Genomic DNA, 22,631 nt, shown 5'->3' with positions numbered 1-22,631 from the left:
AGAAAAACAAAAGCATTCAGAGCACAGATTTTATTTTTAAATAAACATTTGTTTAAAAAAGAATTTGATCAGGGTATATCATGGATTCTGGATAGAGTCAATCTGTTCTCTTTAGCCTCCTTTAGCTGCAATACTGAAGGCTGGACATGACTTTGCAGAATGTTGACCCTTATGGCTTATAGATATCTCAAGCTTTAGAATAAGGCTCACCATACTGTACTTCCAAAGGCATGCACATTTTTAAAAGATCTGTTACAGGTCAACCAGAAAATTCAATTAACTAGAATGCTCCATTCCCAAAGCATTCTGGTTAATCAAGGCCTTACTGTCACTCACATTTGATTCCTGGGTTAATTTAATATTTGTACAAAGAGGACAATTGATCTGCAGATTATGCCTAGAGATGGTAATAGAGGCAGAGATGTTCCCCAAAGTAGCCACAGGATGGACCACTGCACATGCTTCGCCTCATCCTTCTGATCTCTAAGGTCCTTTCTAGGGCTGAGATTCCATAATCCTTCCATGATCGATGATCCTTCGGCTCCATTTCCTTTTCTGCCAAACACAATGGAAGCCTTTAAAATGTGTTTCTGTAACAAAACATCATCTTTACCAAGCGGCGCAGGCAGCATTTTTCAGTTTATAAACCTGTAACTCTGATACCGTCTCCCTTTTGCCCTCTGCATAAGACCATAAACATCCGGAGCTCTGTATCATGCCCATTCCTTTTTTTTTTCCTAATGGAAGCTCCCTCCTGGATATCCCCAAAGAGAAAGATGTGTCTGGTAAGTGGGAGAGGTCAAACATGAGCATGGCTATTTATTACATCTACTGCAACCAGATGGAACTAACATCATCCATCAAAGAACTCGTCATCCTCATCACATTAGCTTCTTATAAAAAGCCTCCTGCTCTTTCCCCCACAGTCCAGCTCTCACTCCCTCTCTCTCCTTCTCTCTTTCCTCCTCCTCCTCCTCCTCTCTCCCTCCGTTTCTCCCTTCCATGCACTTTCAGAAAATGAACCCTCTCTAACCCCATTGCTGTTCTCCTTAAATCATCGCTACCCATCACTTCGTGGCTATTTTTAAACTTTACTTTTATCAATACTCATCCCGTAGCTCGGGGAGATATTAAAACTGTACCGGGGCAAGGAAGGGCGTTTCTGACACTTGCTCCCTCATTCATCAGTTCCTCATAGGCCCGTTGGTGACAATGAAAAGATTTCACAAAGGCGTGCAGCAGAAACTCATTCTCCTGCTCATCCATCATGCTCAACCTAGCAGCAGTTCGACTGACCTAATCTGCAATGCCTCGGTGCTCACTGGAGATTTCTTAAAGGCACTCTTCATTGTTGTTAGTAACAAAGAATAGGCCTGGGCTATTAGATAAGGAGGGTAAATGGTGCAAGGATTAATGTAATATTCCTCCATTGCCCGAGTTCTGGGTTCAAAGGCTGTGGTGGCAAGATTAGACAAGTATCCCCTCTTGGTCAAAGTGCCATCCATAGGCATTTGGAGTTTGGACAAGGAGGGCTCAGGTAGAGAGGTCATTTTTCAAGAAGCAATCAGAATGTAACTAAGGCTAGGAATACCATCATTGATTCATTGCCTCCTCTTCAATGGTCAGATAGCCAGGGTCTACTGACAAGGAAAGACATTTCTACAGCAACAGCTATTCATAGATTTGGAGTTAGAAGGGATTACCAAGGTCAAGTCCAACTCCCTAAAAGTCTCTGTTTCCTGTGCTTTAAGAACCCAAGCCTTTTTGCCTACTATTTCAAAATGGTGGTCAAGTGAGACTCTACTGTCTTTACACTTGAGAGTCATTGAGGATGGATATGTTTTTCAACTGGGTTTTGCCTGCAAGTATAGACTTAGTAATCTCAAAAGCCTCTTCTTGCCCTGACTATCTCCATGAAGTAAAACAGAGGTGTCAAATATGGAAGCAATATTATCCAATGAAACCAGAATCAGATTAATATACAATTGGGAAATATTTAACAAAAATTTTAAAAATACAATAGAACATAGATAATGTTATTATGGGGTTTTCTGAGTCAATATGTGACTTATGTAGGAGTTAATGGCTCCTCTTTCTATTTGAGTTTAACACCAGTGATATTTGTTGTTCATCATTTTGTTTGACTTGTCATGACTCCATTTAGGGTTTTCTTGACAAAAGCATTGGAGTGGTTTCCTTTTCAGCTTATTTTACAGATGAGAAAACTGAGGCAAACAGGACAGTAGGACTTGCTCAAGGTTATCCAGTTAATAGTTGTCTATGGCCAGATTTGAACTCAGGAAGATGAGTTTTCCTAATTTCAGGCCCAGCATTCTATCCACTATGCCACCTAGCTGGCCATACCAGTATACAGACTATCACTAAAACCAAATCAGCTCCCCCAAAAGGAAAAGAAGAAAGTAGCCAAATCCACTAAGGGATTTAGAATTCTTTTTTTAAGAATGAAGGTAAAAAGACAGCCGTATCACAATGACATAATCACAAAAGAACAGTGACAGCGGACAGAGTGAGAGGTAAGAAGAACAATACTTAACAAAAATGTGATTTCTCCCCAAGACTTCTGAGCTTTGTTATCTGTTCATTGTACAGAGATCTGGGCAGACCCTTCCTCTGCTCAGAAACCTTTTGTGGATTTCTACTGTCTATCAAGTAAAGTCCAATCTTCCTTGCTTGGCCTTCAAACCCTTCTAATTTATTAAAAGAATGGTATATGAGTTAAGTCTGGAAAGCAAATAATGATTATGAGAGGTAGAGCTTTGGAGGGCTTCATCTCTGGTTTCAAGGCAGATTAGCAGAAAGGGCTAGGCAAGGGTTAAGTGTCCAAAGCCACCCAGTTAGAAAGTATCTGAGGTCAGATTTGATCCGATCTCCAGTTTGGGCTCTCTAAACATTGAGCTACCTACCCCTCCAACTCCTCTTGATTGTCTTCTTTGTTGGGTATAATAATCCTAAGGCATTGTGTTAGTGCAATTCAAGAGTATTTATTCATTACTTTCCCCCCAATTTTTCATTGCATTTCATTTTTTACTGGCATGATTATGCATATGAATTTCAAGAAAAGAAAATGTTCACTGCCTATATTTTTCTGGTCATTATTTTTTTCCATTTCTTGATTACTACCAAAAATAACTGTCATACATAGGATGGGGTGTTAAATACGATCTTCTCCAAGGATCAAATATGCCAAGTACACTAGGGACAAGAACCTTATCTTTTTAAGCTTCTTTGTAAAGAATGAGGTGGTGATTGAAGACACAGGTAAATGTGAAATGTAGAGTTATCTAAAAACCATGGAAGAGCAAGTGCCAAAATGCAGAAATGTATCCTTCCCTTCTCTTCTTTTTTTTAAAAACCCTTACCTTCTGTCTTAGAACCAATGCTGGTTAGAAGAGAACCAATATTGGTTCCAAAGCAGAAGAGTGGTAAGGACTAGGCAATAGGGGTTGTGACTCACCCAGTGTCACCCAGGTAGAAGATGTCTCAGACCTCCTATCCCTAGACCTGGCTCATGATCCAATGTACCACCTGGCTGCCTCCTCTTCTTTTCATGGAAGGTGTAATTTTGAGGAGGGGGTACAAACAATACAAAAGAAAAGGAGGATTCTCATGTAAGAGACAGCAACTGAACTGAGCTATGAAGGGAAAGAAGGATGCTATGGAAGAAAAGAATAATAAGGAGAGTATTTCAAGAATGAGTTCAGTCTGTACTCAGAGAAGAGAAATAGAATGAAAGAGATGGATGGCAGTGAGTGAGCTGGTTTGATTTGAATAGTAATATGTACGAAGCTTTAAAATTTTTATTCTAAAAGTCAGACTGTGAAATACTTTAAAGTCCAGGAATTTGTTTCAAGTTTATTTCAGAGGCACTAGGGAGCCACAGCAGCTTCAGAAGCAGAGTTTCCATTAAAAAGTTACTGCAATAGTCCAGGCAAGAGACATTGAAGGTTTGAATGAGGGCAATAGCCTACTTCCCCCTCACCTCTATTGCTTAGAGTTTCTTCTTTCTTTCTTTCAAGACCCAGCTAAAGCACCACCTTCTTTTTTTTTTTAATATATTTTATTTGATCATTTCCAAGCATTATTCGTTAAAGACATAGATCATTTTCTTTTCCTCCCCCCTACCCCCCATAGCCGACGCGTAAATCCACTGGGCATTACATGTTTTCTTGATTTGAACCCATTGCTTTGTTGATAATATTTGCATTAGAGTGTTCATTTAGAGTCTCTCCTCTGTCATGTCCCCTCAACCGTAAAGCACCACCTTCTAAATGAAACCTTTTTTAATTTCTCAAACCACTGGCACACTCCCTCTCCAAACTGCCTTGCATTCATTATATATAAATATATGTATATAACATATGTATATATATATATATATATATATATACCATCTCCACAACACATTAAACATGTATTGCTTACATGTGCATATACATATATCTAAATGTCTACATACATTATCTCATATTTAAACACAAGTTGCTTGAGAGTCAGAGTGATTTTCTTTTTTTCTTGGAAACATTACCCCTTAGAAAAGTATTGGCACATGCCAGGCTCTTAATAAATGTTTGTTGGTTGATTGAATGCTTGATTGACCGAACTAAGAAGGAAGGAACTTGACAAAGCTAGAAGATGAACCATGGTTGGGCCTCCCACATGGCAGAAACAAATTTGTAATCCAACACATTGGGTAATATGCCTCACATGCTAGAGTATGACACAGGGACATTTTATTAGAGGAAATAAGATCAGATTTCTGGCTTTGCTTCTATAACCCAGAACTACTGATATCCAGTTTCACTGTTCCCAGGGAGAACAACATTATCTGACAAACACTAAGGGCAGCCTACTCCAGCTTAAGGACCTTCCTGAAACTTCAGTGGTCCTGAGATCCATAGGTGGCAAACCACTGATATCTAATCACAAACTCCTTCTGAGAACCCAAAGATTCCTAGGTTGTTCTAGGGCAGCAAGGGGCAGCCATCTCCTAGTCAGCCCAGTTTCTTGCTCAGTCCTCCCTGGGACTAGTGAAACTGGATTATCACTAGCTCTGGGTTATAGGAACAAAGCCAGAAATCTGATCTTATTTCCTCCAATAAAATGTCCCTATGTCATACTCCAGCATGTGAGGTATATTACCCAATGTGTTAGATTACAAATGATTATTGTAGTAAATATAGAGAGCTGAAGATGCATCGTGTCAGGACTATTTATGGGTGTGATCTGCCCCATTTTGAGGATGGGGCAGCAGAAAGCACTACAAGAAAATTAATCTAAATCAGGCTAATGCACATTCTAGTTGGCAGATTAAGGTCTTGAGAAACCATAAAAGAGATGAAAAAGTAAAAAAAAAAAAGTGCAGGAGAATTGTGAAAGCAAGGGAGTGGAATCCCCAGTGCCCCCAAGGCCAAAAGCCAGGGCTGATTTCCCTTTTTGCTGTCAGTGAAGGTAGATACCAAAGCCATTCATTCATCTGAAAAAAAAATTCCCCCCTAAACTTCCTAAAAATGCTTTTAGATTTGAGAAAAAATTATCTCTAATTTTCTGAGTTTATATGAAATCTGAATTATTTCCCTTGTATCTCATGCTTTGTAAACTTAGTGAATCCTTCCATCCCAAAATATTCCTCATTTGCTTTGGCTGAATATATCAGGAATATCCTTAAAAAAAAACAAATATGAAGTTAATATAAGAGGTAAAGAAAGAAGGAGCAAGAAAGAAAAAGAAGGGCAACAGGAAAAGGAGAGAGGGAGAGAGAGAGAGAGAGAGAGAGAGAGAGAGAGAGAGAGAGAGAGAGAGAGAGAGAGAGAGAGAGAGAGAGAGAGAACACGACATATCTGAAGAAAACCATTTCAGAATTTTTCTCCAACACTTATCTCCAAAATGGCCCATTTGATTCATGAACATCTCTAATGTATATCATCAGTGACTGAAGGAGTTTTTTTATATGATTTTTGACAATTTAACAAGTCCTCCTGACAAATTAAATGGTTGTGTTGACAACTTAACTGTACTGCCAATCAATATTTTCAATTACTTTCATTGTCATTCAGAAAAAATACAACACGAGGTCACACAGTGGTAAAACCAAGGAAAGAAAGGAAAACGATGCACATTCAGTATTGGGGGGGTGAGATGGGAGGAGAAACTTAAACTAAACTTTGAGGCACAACCTACAGTTTCTGGGTTCTTAGGTCTGGGCAGCTCCCTGAGCTCCTGAGATATGTCCCCTCATTTGAGTTCCCAAGGGGGCTACTCTGTAGATGGCTTTGCAATGGAGTCTCCTCCCTTCCTATGAGCTATTTAAAAGTCATTCAACTTGAGTCTGTGCCACACAGGATTTCATTAAAAATCCCTTCCTCCTTGTATCTGCCTTACCACTTCTACCCGGTTCTTCAGGACTGCTAAATGGCTGTTCAGAATCAAACCCCTCCCTGCCCAACCAGGTTAGGTCTCTTAGGATTCAGCGGATCAGTTTGGGAAATTCAACACATGGGATGCCCGAGGTCAACTTTCTTATGATTTCAAAGGGGAAAGCAATGGGTGAATATTTTCAAATGTGTATTATCAAACAGAGAAAGAGATTCATCCCAGAAAGGAAATAGGGCAGTGAAGTAGTTTCTATGTTTTCCAGCTGTGTTGTTTCACCCTTCCTGATAATAGTGGCAGTAACACAGGGAAGAGGAAAAAATAGGAAGGATATTATTTTCAAGTGGCCTTTGACATCAAGGATTCAAAAAGGACATTCTCAAGAATATGTGCCAGCCCTCAGAACCAAAAGAAGACTGGAATAAGCCAGTAAGTGGAGTGACTTTGCAATCCTCCAATATCTTCCAAAACCCCAAATCTGGAGAACCCATTGCTAGGATTGCTTGGTAGGTGGCACATATCTACTGATCATCCATTCTCATCAGTTTCATTCCATGATCACTGGGCAACTTTGCCTCTTGCTAGCCTCCCACCTAGACTGTACTCCCTCTTCCTCTCTGCTAGTCAAATTAAACTCCAGCCTTCAAGGTCCACCTTCAGATCCCACACTTTTCTTGGCTCTTTCCCTAACCATTCCAGCTCACAGGAGTCTCTCCTCTCAAGAATAGCTATCTAATAGTCATTAAAGGAAAGAGGCAACTAACCAATAACACAATATGCACATTAATTACAACAGTGTAAATAGAGATAAAACTGAAAAAATATCTATAGACGAATAATACCAAGATTTGGTCAGAGAAAAGAGGTGTGAAATTTCAAAGGTGGGGTGCTAGAGATGTGGAATCTTGCATGTCCTGTTGGTCATGGGTGATGCTCTGATAATTTTTTCTTTTTAATTCAATTTTAAATATTTTTTTTAATGAACAAACATTCATTTTTCTCTTTCTCACATATCTGCTGACATTGGCAGGGAGCAGGGAGGGAAGATGAGTGGGAACTCTTGTAACAACTATTGCATAATCAAATTTCCTCAGTGGGTAGATATGAAGGGAAAGAGAAACAAAGAAACAGACAGACAGTGAGAGACAGAAAAACAGAGACAGAGAAAGTAAGAGACAGAGACAAAGATGGAAATAGAGATAGAGAGAGAGATGTGTGTATATATGTATATGTATATATGTATAGACACATATAATTGTAAACAATTATCCCATAGAGGTATGTGGCTTACATGGATTAAAGTTCTTAATGCTCTCAAAGGCGTTTGTTTTTAAAATGTTGATATTGTTGCCCATGTTGTTCTCTTGGTTCTGATCACTGAATTCTTCATCAATTCTTCTATAGTCTTCCCAGGTTTCTCTAAAACTGTTTCATCATTTTTTATGTATTTAGTATTTATGTATTGTATATATATATACATATATGTATCTATTATGTATGTATTAGTAAATTATGAGGATAAAGGGGATATATTGGGAAACAAATAGTATAAAAACAAATGACATTTAATCCCATCCATTGTAGAAAGCTAAGTTAGGTGGCACAGTGGATAGAGTATTGGTCCTGGAGTCAGGAGGACCTGATTTCAAATCTGACTTCAGACACTTACTAGTTGTGGGACGCTAGGCAAAATACTTAATTCCATTTGCCTTCATTTTTTCATTTGTAAAATGAGCTAAAAGAGGAAATAGCAAACCATTCCAGTATCTTTGGCAAAGAAAACTCTAAATGAGGTCACAAAGAATGAGACATGCCTAATCAACAAAACAACACCAAAGTATCTCATTATATTCACATGCAATAATTTATTTATCCATACTCCAGCCCTTAAGCTTCTAATTTTTTGTTACTCCAAAAATACCTATAATGAATATTTTTCTACATGTGGATTCTTTTTTTCTTTCTTTTTTGGAGAATAAGTCTAGAAGTAATATTTCTGTATCAATGGATATGTATAGTTTGGTCATTGAGGGGTATGATTCCCAATTGCATTTCAAAGTGGTTAAATCAATGCACAGTTCCACCAACAATGCACAGATACACGAATATTCCTATAACCTCTTCAAAATTTGTCATTTTTTTGGTTTTCTCCCCCATCTCTCTGAGGATAAAGGGGATATATTGGGAAACAAATAGTATAAAAACAAACAACATTTAAAAACTATAACTAAAAATAAGACATTATTGCAATTTTTATCACTCATTTTTATTATTAATCCCATATCATCTTATGTTATGATTATTAAAACATTAACTATAGTAAATGTCCTGCTCAGATTAACTTTGTCTCCTAACAAAAAAAAAATTGAGGAACAATCCCTATAAAATCAATGGTCTTAGACCTATCTAAATTTCAACAAATAGAATGTATTATTTGTTTCCTCAGAAAGAGGCACTATGGTATCCTTAGTAGAAGATGAGGAATTTACCATGCAGAGACCCCTTAGCCCACTTCCTCACCAAAACTCCATTAATAGATTAGCTTTGCCTTTATTGGCAGAGTTCAAGATATAGCCTGTACTTTTGGGCCATCTCCATACTCTACCTTCTCCACAAAGACTTCCCAACTGTGTTGTTTCACCCTTCCTGATAATAGTGGCAGTAACACAGGGAAGAGGAAAAAATAGGGATGAGGTATTTTCATATGGCCTCTGACATCAAGGATTCAAAAAGGACATTCTCAAGAATATGTGCCCGCCCTCAGAACCAAGAGAAAACTGGAAAAAGCCACTAACTGGAGTGACTTTGCAATCCTCCAATATCTTCTAATCCCCCAAATCTGGAGGGGTAGGAAAGCTGACCCATTGCTAGGATTGCTTGGTAGGTCACGCCTCTCTAGGGATCATCCTTTCTCATCAGTTTCATTCCATGATCACTGGGCCACTTTGCCTCTTCCCCAGATGAACTTTGGAATCCCCAAGAGTGTTTGAAGACCTTCAGAGCTTTTTCTTACAAAGTTGAGGTCTCAATTGCACATTCATCTCTATCCTAGGCATCTCCCAGAACACAACTGTATGCATACTCATCCTTCCTTTGAGCTCCCATTTACATACAGTCTTCACCCTTTAGAATGGAAGCTCCTTCAGGGCAAGAACTGACTTTTTTGCTTATATATGTATCTCAGAATTTAGCACAATATTGTAGGACTCAGAGGATGAAAGCTAAACCTTCTTCTCTCTGGTCTAAAAAAATCCCTCTGCCCCTGCTCTGTTGCACCCTCAATTCTGGATTTCCTGCTGGCTCTTTTATTCAGAGGATATGATGGATTTCCCTTGGCTGGGTTGCCCTGAATCGGTTCCCACCAAGGGTTCTCAGAGGTACAGTTTTTCCCCTTTGGCTGTAAGTGTGGGTGCTTTTTTTCTAAGGTCTCAGGAAGAGACCCTTGAAACTGGAATATTAAGACTGTCACTGTCACCCCCATCACAGTATGGAAGAAAACGCACCCTGCTGTATGATTGCAGTCAGGATTTATGTGCTCTCAGAAGAGGTGATCAAGGTCCCTTATGAAACTGCATTCCATTTTGGGGGATGGCAATTACAAGAGAAGCATTTGAAGAGATGCCAACTTGACTCCATATAGCATGGTACCCATCGCTTTCTTTTCTTTTTTTTAAAGAACACCCCCTTCCCACCTATGTGAGCTTATATTTTTCAACATCAGACATTAAAACTATTTTTTTCAGATGTCCATCAGTTTCACCAAAATGAAATAAAAACATGCATTCCATGAAAACACACACTATGGAAGTTTATCTGGAGGAAAGACTGGGTCCTCGAAGCCGATGCCATGGCTTGTGTTACTAGAAAACCAATGGATTCTGCTCAGTTCTGTTAACCATCAGCAATTATCTTCCTGTCAAAGCTAAAGGTAACAAATTTCCCCATATCCAGCAAGGCTATATCATCAACCGGACACCAACATCATCTGACGGCAAGTAAATCACCGAGCAGCCCACGGCGCTGACAGACAAATGTGCTGCCTCAGAAAATCCAGGCCTATCGCTCAGAGGGGGGAAAAAGGTTCTCTCAGCTGGTCTCTCCAAGAAGAGATTAAATGGTGCAGATGCGCTAAGTACAGTATGGAGCAAATCCTAAATATGAGAATTATTAATGGACTTTACACTGCCCTTTTTAATCTGTTGCCAACATATGCTCATCTATTTTACCTGGCTCTGTCGTGCCTCCTGACGGACATTAAAGGCAGAGGCTGTGCATTATCCCAGCCTTAATCAGAGCCAACAGCTCAAGAACAATGTACCTCCACCTATCACGCGGATAACGTTTTAGCAAGAGCTGTTCCTTTATAATGAAGACTGTGTAATAAAAGATACCACTAATATGTCCTGTCCTTATACTTAACAATAACATTCATTCCGTGATATGCTCCATAATGGGGATATCAGTTCTGAACCCGCTCACTAACAAAGTGCTGCATTATCACAAGGCAATTGGAACTTGGCTGGAATTCCCTGATAATCGGTACTTGGAAGAAGCATTTTCCCCCCCAAAGGACACATGGCATAAATGTCAGGCTATTCAACAGCAAAACGACCCCTTAAAAAAGCCACCTTTAACCCTCTCCATCACCAGTGGTCTTGGGGAACACAAGGATTGGGTACGATTCCGCCGATGGCTCTTAGGGGAATTCTTGTTTTCTGATGAACACACATACCTGTAGCTACAGCCTACGCCTGGCTTTTTAAAAAAATCTTTATTTTAGTCCTATCCCTACTCTTTGCTTCAGACTATGAAGGTGTGAGAGAAGATGCAGAAGAAGACACAGCTCTGCCTTCAAGGGAATTTCCAGCTTCCTCCAAAGCATAGTTTGGATACTCTCACCTAAATGAGACCCTTCCCAGTTGCTAGGACTTTCTCCCATTGGATTATTTTGTATATTCTTTGCATTTACCTAATTAATTACATTATATATTTCCATTCCCAAAGAGAATGTAAGCTCCTTGAGGGCCACAAATAATCAGGGATGTACTGGTAAAAGTTTATTTGACAACTAGTTTACCTAAAAGTGTAATTAATCTGCTTGATATAGACCTATATGTAGATATAGAAATACTTTCGCCATTATTTCCTTTAAAAAATAAACCTTTACCTTTCATCTTGGAATCAATTCATTCTAAGGTGAAACAGAGGAAAGCTGCAGACAAAATGGGGCTTAAGTAACTTGTGTGGGGTTATACAGCTAGGAAGAATCTGAGGCCAAATTTGAACCCAGCACCCCCTGTCTCTGGCCTGTTAATCCATTGAGCCAACTGGCTGCCCCCTCTTCATTTTTTTTAAGTCTAACCAGACAACAAAACAATAAAAGGATAATAAACAATAACAAATAAAAATAAACAATAAATTTTACAAAAAATAAACAATAAAACAATAAATAACAATAAACAATAACAATAAAATGTACCAATTTCTGACATGTAAATGATCACAATGAGAATTTAACAATCAGCTTGAAAGTTAGTACAAGCTGACTCCAGTACTACTGTGGGAATTTCATTGGAGGGAGTATATGAATAATTAACCCAATGTTTCACATATAGGAGGTTTTTAGTAGGTCTGCAGAATAGAACTGGGTTTCTGTCTATTTTAATAGATAAAGCATACATACAAAGGAACCAAAGAAAGATGGTATGAAATCAGAAAGCCCTGAGTTCAAGACCTGCTACTGATAGACAATGGCTATATAACCATGGGTTATTATTTAAATTCTTGGTGCTTCAGTCAAGTCTGAGACTACACATTATAGATGACTTTTCAATATGCTATGAGAGGGGAAATTCTTATCTACAGAGTTCTCTACATGAATCAAGTAACAGGTCTACAAAAACAATAATAATACCTCCTCTTCTTCACATTCTATAGGTTTATAAAACAGTTTCTTCACAATAATAGAGTCAGGTAGGTAAATGTTATTATCTCTCTTTTACAGATGTGATGACAGATCAAAGGGGAAGTGGCTTGCCCACGGTCATTGAGAATGGAATCAAGTGAACAAATTTGTTGGAGAGACAGTAAGTATGATGACAAGGAATGTGTGAGCTGTATGTCATTTATTCTGACTTATCTGTACTCTTGCTTCTGTGACATACAGCACATACCTGTAAAAGAGGTATTAAGATAAATGACTGGAGTTATGGAGGGCAGTAATGGCGGTGGAACAGAATGCTACCCAAGGGATCCAACCCATGACCCTGGTCTCATGTGCACTTTATTTTAGACCTCTGAGCTCACAAACACCAATTTTTATTTATTCCAGATAATACAAAACAGAGAGGTATTCTAGACTCCCAAATGAACCAGAACTTCCTATCTCACCCTCTTCTTGACTGAAATGGATCTATCACAAGTTACCAACAATTTCTTAGTTGCTAAATCCAATGGCTTTTTATGAGTCTTCATCCTTTCAATCTTTCTGCAGCATCTAAAATTGTTGACCCCTCTTATCCTCCACTTGGGCTTTCTTCCTCCTTTGGTTTTCATGCCAATGTTTTGCTGACTTCCTATTCTGAATTATCTGCCTAATCTTTCTCAAGAGCCTCCTTTTCTGCCTAATCACCCAAATGAGTGAGTAGTTACCTGGGATGCGTCTTAGGTCTTCTTCTTTTCTCTATGCATTCTTGCTCTTTGGTCTACTCTCATTTATTTAATTATCATCTCTAGGTAGGTGACTTCCAAATCTATAAATCTAGATTCTCTACCTCTCTCCCAAATTCCAGTTTCACATCACCAATTGCCTATTAGACATTTCATGCAGGATGTCCATCTGAAACTCAATATCTCTAAAACATAACTCATTATCTTATAGCCAAAACCCATGTCCCTTCTTAACTTCCTTGATTCTCTTCATGGTACCACTGTCCTTCTAGTTGCCCAGGCTCCCAACCTCAGAGTCATCCCTGAATCTTCACTGTCCCTCCAGCCCTCAAATCCAATCACTTATAAAGCCTTATCAATTCTCCCTCCCACATTTGTCCCCTTCTCTCCATCCATATAGTGACTGGCCTAATTTCAGCCCTCATTCTCTTTCACCTGGACTCCTAAAACTTCTAGTCATTGCATTCTCAAAGGCGTCCTCTACACAGATAACCAGATTAATATTCCTAACTTTTTCTGCCTATGTCACCCCTCTACTCAAGAATCTTCAGTTGTCACTAGGACAAACTGTAAAATTCTATTAGAATAAAAGCTCCTAGGTAGATAGGATTGCTTTATTCTTTGTGCCTTACACATAATAAGAACCTAATAAATATTTGTTGATTGAGTAGGTGTAAATAAATGCTTTACAACTGCAAATTAAATAAAATAAATAAAGGCCACTATATGATAGGGGAGTGGTTACTATAATAATGAGAACAGCAACCCAAGACATATCCATAAACACACAAACAAAATAACTCTGTCATCTAGAGAGAAGTTACTGGACTTTAATGCTGAGAAGGGAACACTCAAGGCTGAATAGGCAGGGGATGGGGAGAACAGGGTCTACATGGGGGAGCAGATGGAAGAACAGTAGATTAGACTGAAAAACTAGGCCAACTCACTTCCCAAGTTCAGGATCTTCATCTAAGAAATAAGTGGGCTGGATTAGTTTATCTTCAAAGTCCCCTCCAGCTATCAAGTCTATTTTTTAAGCTTGATATTAGCATCTTTCCCAGTGATGATGGGAGAAAAGAGTAAGTAGTTACCTCTAACTTAGAAATGCAGGAGATGGTATCACAAAGAAAGAGGAAAAATGGGGCAAGTGGAGGTTGGTAAATTTACAAATGTGTGCATTTTGTGGACTAGACAAGGAAAGCTGCTCATTCTCTTTGCTTAATGTTTTAACAGAACAAGTCATGGCTCAAAGTCAAAATGAAGCAACAGTAGAGGAGTAGACATTCTCAATTATTTCTTTCCTTCTTCTTACCCCATTTCTAATGGAAGCTTCCCCATCTTCAACTATTCTCTCAAATACAATTCCAGAGTCTGATCTGGTCACACAATAAAATGAGGTCATTGTCCTTCTCATGGAAGATAATATGGATTCCTTCCAACTTAACTTCATGACTTTTAGTGATATGGGCAACTTATTTTCCTTTCTGATTCTTCCCATTTCTCTCCCACAAGCCATTTCTTTTGGACACATTAACTAATCTGTTAGTGTCACTGATGCTCTAGAGGGGTTAGGTTAGTGTGAGGGGTAGGAAGACTTAAGGAAGGCTTTATAGCATTCATACGTAGATGGAAAGGCAGTGAAGCAGTTTTCCTTTTCAAGGGAGAAGACCAAGACAGGTAACAGTCATCCATGGAGTCCTGCCCCTAACTTGTCCTAGTGTTGGCACCCATCTGGGGAAATTTAACTTGGATAGAAGGAGATTCAAAAAAGGGAAATGAAGCTTATATTTTCTAGTGACTGAAGGAATGTGGTATCCAAGACTTGCACGGCTAGCCCCTAAGGACAAAACTGGTGGAAAACCATAAAAAAAGGACCATTTCAGTTGGTCTGCAGATAAAAAACTTGCTAACAATCAATGCTTTCCAAAAGTGGGCTAGACATTCTCAGAAACAGCAAGTTGCCCATCAATGGAGGTCTTTAAGCAAAATTTGAATGTCCTTTTATAAGGGGGACATTGTAGGAGGGTTAGTAAGAATTGGAGGAGCTGGCCTATGAGATCCCTTCCAATTCTGTGAACACATGGGTAACCACAAATTATTTATCTGCTGGTCTATGAGCCAATTATCCATTAGTGGACCTGTTACATAGCTAGTGTTAGATCCTCTACCAGCTAGGCAGAGGAAGCTAGTTTCAACTCTCAATTTTTTTTTGGATTAGTGAAGTAGAGTAATAGTATAGTTTATTTAAAACAATAGTGAATCCAAAAATTTCTTATACTTGGTTGGCAATTACCCACATATCCTTCTTTGTTCCTCACACATAGAGAACTGGTGTTCAATAAATATTTGTTAATTGATACACTCACTTCCATTCTGCAGTAACTAACTTCTTAATTATGTTTTACAGAGAATGATATTCAAATCAGTTAATTGGCATTCCCCGAGTTCCCATCAACTGATGGAAATCCAAGAGCCATGCTGGGGGGACAGGGAGAGACCATTTGGTGATTAAACATTCATGAAGCTGATAACCCACAAAGCAGATAAATGAGATCTGACGGTATCTGACTTAGGCCCATATATCCTGTCTAGCTCTTTCACTCAACATACCAATGAGTGATTCAGCCAGGCTGCCTTATGCCAAGCCCTCTGGCTGCCCCCCAAGGCAAGGGCAGACCATCCCAGAGCCAAGCTGCTTGCCAGTGGCACCTTGCACTCCCCAACCCATCAGGCTGTGGCACCTCAGGCATGAAGTGGCCCACTTCGTCACATGGGCTTCGCCTTCTAGTGAGTGCTTAAACTTAAAACATAATCAAAACACCTGTCACGCTGCATCAGTATGATTTATATCACAATACACTAGTACCATGACATTGTGGCTACAGGCTACTGAGTGCTACAGAGGGAGGACATATTTACCTACCAGCAGGAAATCTCACACAGAACCACTTCAGACCTTAGTTGTCTACATATGTCTCAACTAATCTTATTAAATACCTGGTTCTCACTAAAAAGGGCCCAGGGTTCAGCCAATCCATTTTTCTCATCTTCTGGCACGCTTCTGGCTGGTGAGAACTTCTACCACTAATGACCAGGAAGGAGCCAATTTACGAAATTCATCATGGCAGATTCAATGGAGCTTGACTCTGGTGCTTTCTCCCACACCCAAGGCATGTGGCCAACAAAGAATAAACCAAGAATAGACTTCATAATCCCAAACTTGGAATTTAGTTGCTTCTCCCCTTAATTGCTAGTTTGACTAATTATACCTGCCTTTAACTTCCTTGAGAGTGGTTAACTAACAAACTGGTTATTACAGGCTTCACAGAGATTAGAGGTTAAACATAAACCTGATCCTAAGTTATAACTGTGAGTAATTTGAAATGGTATTGGTTATTATAAAAATACATGGAAATAATTCCCCCTTTAATGAAAGGGAACCCGTTTTTAGTGGTCCCCAGATTCTTGTTTAATCTTTGGGAAGGAGATGCGGGCGTGATAAATAGTTCTTAGCTTATGATGGGCATCTGGGATGAGTGGACACAAATAAACACTTACCACTTTAACAGACTCATAAAAATATAAAACTATCACCACATTTATAATTACAAAAGCATAGTTTATGGCTTATAAGCCTCTGATTTCCTTTAGGAATTGGCCAGCTGTTGTCCAGGATGGGGGTAGTAGTAGGTCAATGGACCCAAAGAAGATCTATCTATCTATCTACCTACCCAACTACCTATATTCCACAGTGACCTCAGTAGAAAAGTTCATCTCCTACAGAAGCATTAGAAACTGAGAAAAGAAAAGAAGCCCTTACATTTGCCCTAGGAAAATAGGAAATGGTAGCATGCTCAAGAAGATCCTATGCTCAAAAAATATGTATACACACATATAATATCCATATATATAACATCTATAATATATGTAAACATATAATATAAATATATTACATCTATTGTATCCACCTCTAATATATAAACATACAGCATCCATATGTTACATCTGTAATATACACATATACAACTAATATACATAGACATATCATATCTATAGATCAACTATATAATATATATATATATATACAATACAATATACATGTATATATAATATATGTATAATATTGATAGATAGACAGAGAGATAGACTGACTGATTGATTGATTGATAGATTAAAAGTATCAAACACCAAAACAAAAAGGAAAGAGGAGATGTGAATGGAAAGTACAACCAACAACAACCCAAAAAAAAAACAGCAGAAAACTTAGAATTCTAAGTTTCTGAAGAAGGCTAACTCTACTCAATCAAATAGTAAGAGAACCTAAGTCATAGGCTCAAAGTGATCAAAAGTTTGCATCAATGAAGGTATTGTTACAGATGTGGCATTGAAATAGCCTAACTCATTCTCTCAGGTCAAGTCTCTCTCCTCTTCAATCCAGCCTTGAAACAGTTGTCAAGGTGATTGCTCAATATACTCCTGAGGCTTTCTACATCTTAAAGGATCAAATACAACCACTTCTGCTTAATATTTAAAGTCCTTTATGACTTGCTCCCCAACCTACCTTTCCAGTGTTATTATATCTTATTCCTCTTCACACAATCCACTATTATCCAAACAGGTTTTCTAACTCTTCCCTCCTACATGAAATTTTACCTCCTATCACCATGCCTTCCTAAGTCTACTCTCTTCAAACATGGAAAGCATTTCCTCCTCATTTCTGCCACTTGGAACCATTAGCCTCCTTCAATATTCTTGTCAAGTCCTACATGAAATCTTTATTGATCTCACTCAACCATTGATGTCTTATTAATATCAATTACATTGGAGTTATACTATCTATCTATCTACCATTTCCTATTTTCACTGAGGGTTTCTTTTCTTCTCTCAGTTTCTCATGCTTCTGTATGAGATGAGCTTTTCTACTGAGGTCACTATGGGATGTAGATAGATAGACAGACAGACAGACGATAGATAGATAGATAGATAGATAGATAGATAGATAGATAGATAGATAGATAGATCTTCTTTGAGTCCATTGACCCACTACTCACCCCATCCCCATTCTGGACAAAAGCTGGCCAATAAGAAATGAGAGGCTTATAACCCATATATATGTACGCTTATATATATTATATATGCATGTATGTGTGTTTATACATACTACATAGTAAATATACTATATGTATGTATATATACTACACAATAATATATATATATAACCATAAATACATATTTGTGTACATGGTATCTCCTCAAATAGAAGGTTAGCTTATGGGAGCAAGGGCTCTCATTTTTTATGTATCTTTTTTTAACCTTCTGTCTGAGAAATGGATCCTGAGTTTCAGTTCTGTTGCAGAAGAGCAATAAGGGCTAGACAACTGAGGTGAAGTGATTTGCCCAGGGTCACACAGATAGGAAGGGTCTGAGGTCATATTTGAATCCAAAATCTTCTATCTCTCCAAGCCTGGCTCTCTATCCACTGAACCACCTAGTTGCTCCATTTTTGTATGCATTGTCAGAGCCCAGTACCATACCTGGCAAATAGTAGGCATTTAAGAAATACTTGTTGATTGGTTGATTGATTGGCAGCTGATCCTTGGTCTAGAACAATTCCAAGATCAGTCTATAATTCCATTTCCCCCAAAGAAAGGCTTATTGGTTGATTCCTGGAAATTATTTCCATTCCAATTCTCTAGATACTGCTCAGTGAACAGCATCAAGGTCTTGGAATTGAGTCTGTTTGGTGAAGGAGTATCAAGGTGTGCCAGCCTTTCAGAGTAGAGGAAAGTGAGGGTGAAAGTATGTTGTCTAGACTGAAGAGTAAGCCATATTATCACCAGGAAAACAAGACCCTGCATAAACCCTAAAGCCAGAAAAGCTATGGAAAAGCCTGAGTGGTGATAAAATCTTTATGGCTCCCTCCCTACTTAAGTGGCCTGTTCTGCTTTTAAATTAAAAGTCGTTCCTCACTTTAAAAAAAAATACCATCAACAATACCACTTTATGGAGCATTCTGCTTTCTTTGACCACTTTACATTCATTAGTTATTCCATATGTACAGGGGGCCCTGGGAAGTAGGCAGGTTAAGGGCTCATTTATCCCGTTTCCTGGAATAGAAGAACAAGAAGAGGCTCCCAGAGGGCAGGTAACAATGAGGCTCACAGATACTAAGTAAATTGGTAGCAAGTCAGAGTTCCAACAAAGGTCCCAAACCCAGATTCTCAGGGTTTGGGTCAATTTTAGCAATTTCATTCTGCAACATGGTGGCACAAGACCCACATTATATAATAGGTTTTTAGCACCCTTTCCATGTAATGAATAGTATAATATGTACAATAGTACAATCCAATGAAATGGTAGAATCAAGAAACAATAAAGCATCGTGGGATAGTACAAAGGGTACAAGATTTGGAATTAAGAGACTTGTGGGTTCAAATCTAATCTCAATTGTTAGCTAGTTAAGTGTGAATAGAGAAGTCATCGCATTTCCTCATAGTCTTAGTTCCCTTTTCTCTAACTGGAAATAGTAATGATGACGACCACCACAACGACAATATTAGCTAGGATTTATATAGCACTTCAGAGTTTATAAAGTAATTACGTATCTGAGCTCATTTGATCCTCATATTAACCTCCACTATTGTTCCCATTTTACAGATGAAAGAATTGAGGCTGAGTGTGATTAAGTGACTTTCTCAGGATCATAAAGTGAATAGGTGAGGTGGGATTTGAACTGAGGTCTTCTTGACTCAAAGTCCAAACCTATCCACTGTGTCATCCAATTGTCCCATATAATGAGAGCATACTACCTACCTCACAGAGTTGTAAACCATAAAGCATGGTATAGAGAGAGTGTGTATTCATTCCATACTTTGATGGTTCTGTTACCTCCCTGAGAGAGGATTACCCAACTTAACAGATGCCATTGCAACCATACTTATTCATATGATGGAATTTTTCCTATGCTTTCTACAATATGCCAAAGACTTTGTTCTCCATCTTTGGAACAATACAGAATAAGCATCTTTGGACCAAGATCTCTTGTATACCAATGTATCACAAGGACTATCCAAATATTATTTCTTATTCTTGTTCGTGGTTCACTTTCTCTTCCTTTCATACATCCTTCATGATACATTTTATGCCTTTTGGGATATACAATTGTTCACAGGGAATGATATATTGCACTCTACTTATTTTTACTGTTTTTCTCATTTTTTTCATCCACGTGTGATTTTAGGTGTATAATTAGAATCTGCTCCCCAGAATTCTAAATCCCAGTATCATACTTTCCTTCTCATGTTATGTCCTTGAATTTTGAAGATAAATGTTTCTAGGACCCCACTCCTCGCTCTCCCTTCCCAGAAACATGGCTGAGAAAACTTTTCTTTACTTGGGTTTTTACTTTTGTTCTTTTTATTTATTTTACTTTAAGTGATTATTAATAAATCTTATAAAATATAATACTTGGAATTATTAGATATTAATTTTAACCTTACATAGGCAAATAGGTGGCATCATAGAGAGAGTGTTAGACTTGGATCCAAGAAGACCTGAATTCAAATACTTCTTCAGTCATTCATCAACCAACTCAGTGACTCTAGGCAAGTCACTTCACCTGTCAGTCTCAGTTACCCAAGAGGCAAATTGGGAATAATATCACCTACCTTATGGAGTTGTTGTTAGGACAAATAATATAATGTTCATAGAGCACTTTACTGACCTTACAGACACAACACAATGGTAGCCATCATCATAATCATTGTCATCATTGTCATCATCATGTCATGCATGTAGGGGATTTCCAAAATGGAAACTCTCTTCATTGGTGCAGATTGGCGTCTCATCTGTAATTTCTAGGGAAGCTGTCTAGTACAACAAGGAGTTAAATAACTTGTTCATGGTTACATAACAAATATATGCCTGAAATGATATTCAAACAGAAGTCTTCTTGAATCCAAAGCTAGTCCTATGATTGTGCTGCCTCTGCTCCTTAATTATGGAGTTCCCCTTATTATTAAAAAAAATAAACAGTCTTATTCTCTTCAATAAAAGTGCCACACAAATGTGAGCTACACAGTATTAGTATTTTATTTTTCACTATATGTAACATTTTATAGAGGTGACATTCTACCATGTTTTGTCATGATTCAAGGGGGAAGTATTACATGACTCAGAGTTGGGAAGATCTGGGTTTGAATTTTACCTAAGATTTTTACTAGCTGAGTAAAGTCACTCTCTGAATAAATCACTTACTACCTTTGAACCCAAGTTTCCTTATCTGTATGTATGGAAAATAATAGCAAATATTTCACTGTTTAGTTTAGTATCAAATGTAATAATCTATGTAAAGGACTTTATAAGCACAATATGTGTATATGTGTAAGCTACCATAATTATTCCTTGGTACTAGCCTTTCAACTGAGATTTCTATCCTTGAAAGAGAATATGATAAACTTATTTATCTCTTTTGAGCTTTTAAACATTTTCATCATAAAAACCATGTGAGATAAATAAAGGAATGATCATTATATCCACTTTACAAAGGAGGAAGCAGATTCAGAAAAGTTGGGCAACTTGTCATGGGTCACACAACTGGAAAGTAAAAAGAAAATTTTACTTCCGACTCTCCATCTAAAATCTCCATGCTGCTATTCATTAATCCTGCTAGAGTGAAATATTTCAACATTACTTTTGCATTCAACAAGTGATTGAAGTGAAGAGAATTTAGAGAGAACAAGATGAAGCAGTGGATAGAGTGTGACCTGGAATCAAGGAGACCAGAGTTCAAATCCATTCTCATATACTTTCTAGCTGTGTGACCCTAGGCACATCACTTAAGTCTTGTTTGCCCAAGTTTTGTCATCTGTAAAATGGAGATAACAGCACCCACCTCCCAAGATTAATGTGACAATCAAATGAGATAATATTTATAAAGTATTTAATGCAATGCCTGGCACATAGTAGATGTTTAATAAATGTTTATTCCCTCTAATTTCCCGTCCTCTCCTAATCCATACTAAGACTCCCCTAAGTCCCCAGGTACCTAAGGAGGTTCTCTCCTGGCCAGTATCTGTTCTCTCTTAGTAAGACTCCTAGTCTCCCATTGTCTCATCTTCCTAAGACCCATCTTGTTTCTTTTGTACCCAAGGGTTGTGGACTGATGCCTACTTATAGAGATATAGAATACATGGACCACATTCTCTGAAATCCCTCTATATCTTAGCTTAGCAAGAGGGATATCCTTAAAGAAAGGGAGAGTGGGCCTGGGAGGAAAGATGCTGCTTATGAAGCATGGAAAGTTGGGGTGTGATGACCAAATCACAAATGGAGAAAAAGCCCAGGTCAAGGTAACATTTGATGTCTGAGAACTGAAAAAGATTTAAAGGAACAATGGGTAGGTAAGTCAAGAAATAGATGACTTAACTAACCTTCAAGGACACATAAAATGGAATCCCTTGATCCTCAGCCAAAGATGTTATCAGCCCTCCACCCCATCAATGTCACTTCAAATGGGGAGGAAGAGGGTTATAATCAGCCATTCAGTCAGCCAGTCAATGAGCCTTTAAGTA

The 22,631-nt window shown here is 38.3% G+C and overlaps 1 long non-coding RNA gene across 1 annotated transcript; it reads right to left on the bottom strand.

Annotated features, from left to right (window-relative positions):
- Positions 1–15: 15 nt before the first annotated feature.
- LOC130453584 (uncharacterized) lies at positions 16–21,559 on the bottom strand. Its single transcript, XR_008912287.1, has 2 exons — positions 20,727–21,559; positions 16–555 (listed from the first exon to the last, which is right to left on the bottom strand). It is a non-coding gene; the product is annotated as an uncharacterized LOC130453584 (long non-coding RNA).
- Positions 21,560–22,631: the final 1,072 nt, after the last annotated feature.

This window comes from Monodelphis domestica, chromosome 1, assembly GCF_027887165.1.
Source record: "Monodelphis domestica isolate mMonDom1 chromosome 1, mMonDom1.pri, whole genome shotgun sequence".
Taxonomy (NCBI): Eukaryota; Metazoa; Chordata; class Mammalia; order Didelphimorphia; family Didelphidae; genus Monodelphis; species Monodelphis domestica.
This window is presented reverse-complemented; position numbering and strand designations above follow the sequence as displayed.